Genomic DNA, 1,399 nt, shown 5'->3' with positions numbered 1-1,399 from the left:
GACAGAAAGATTCCCTGCCTGACTGAATGCTGTCCAGGGATCAGTACGTCCATTCACCTAGACCGTGGACTTGCCATTGGAAAGTAAGCGGCGAATGGCGTCTGTGATTGGTGGGGGCAACGGTATGCCTTCCGCCACGAAGAGGATAAAATTGTGGTGGACCTGGTCGTAGATGCTGCTGAAATTTATCGACACAAGTGTCGCCTGGAGGTGGCAGGACGCAGTCAGCGCAGAAAGGTCTCACGTTCACCTATCGCCGTCTCCAGGGTGGTCGTGCCACCTCGCGATGTGCGTTCTGCAAAAAGTACTGCAGGTAACACCACACGTGTGCACGCCTCCAAGAGACGTGCATAGATTTTATATATTCACTTTGAGTGATGTGAGGGGCCGAAACTTGGTGGTGTGCGTTCCCCCTGACGGTTTGGGCAGTGCTTGAGAATGCTGTTGGCAAAGTCCGGTGGTAAAGCGAAGGAAGGACTGAACAACTCCTGGAACATCTAGGCCCAGGGCAGAAGAATAGATGCGCTGAAGATCCGCAAAAATTCAACCGGAAGGCCATGAGCGCCTGGGAATTTGTTCTTCGTCCTTTGGCAATCCCGTTCGCCACCTTGTCCGCTGTGAAAGCTATTACCAAGCATACCGCCTCCATGTTGTTAAGAATATGGGTGAGGATTTGGAGAACGGAAACTGCACCTGACGCTTCGTCATCATGAAATTTTGGTCATGATCAGAAGGGTTAGACGACCCCTGCTTCAGTGTTGACGCGGTTGCCACCCTGGACGGTAAGAGTAGAGACGAGGGAACGTCGTCGACGACGGGGGTCGAATTGACATGAAACATGGGTGGGTGCGAGAGGCTTCTTCCGTGGTTGCTTAATAGCGTGACCATACCACTATGCCCTGTAGTTTGTTGCGCTGAAGGGACAGAAGTTTGGCTTTGATACGTTGAAGAACGTTATGGACATCCGGTGACAGTGCGAGGACATCAAATTCGCGTAAGATGGTGTAATAATAGTGCATAGTATCCTGGTGTCACGCTGCCGTGCAGCACACACGCGCCCCGAGGGTTGCAGAAACTAGAATAGATCGAATCAAATTGATGAATGACTCATGTGGCGAGTGTAACCAAGTGTGTGACCGTGTATGATCCCCCATGGCTCGATGGGAAGAAAATCATCCACCAACATACCTAAGGCCAGACGTGTTGACTCGCTAGGAATCTGGCCGCTTCGGATGGAGGACACAGCTGAAATCCCTTCTTACGACGTAACAGTCGTATCGCCCCGCAGTGGCACTATTTCTTCTGCGTATAATATAGTTTGTTGACGTCGAGCCTGTTGAACTGGGTATCAAATAGAGTGAGGGTCAGACCCCGTCCGGACAGGCAAACAATCACACCT

Source organism: Schistocerca piceifrons, chromosome 6 (genome assembly GCF_021461385.2).
Source record: "Schistocerca piceifrons isolate TAMUIC-IGC-003096 chromosome 6, iqSchPice1.1, whole genome shotgun sequence".
In the NCBI taxonomy this organism is placed as follows: Eukaryota; Metazoa; Arthropoda; class Insecta; order Orthoptera; family Acrididae; genus Schistocerca; species Schistocerca piceifrons.
This window is presented reverse-complemented; position numbering follows the sequence as displayed.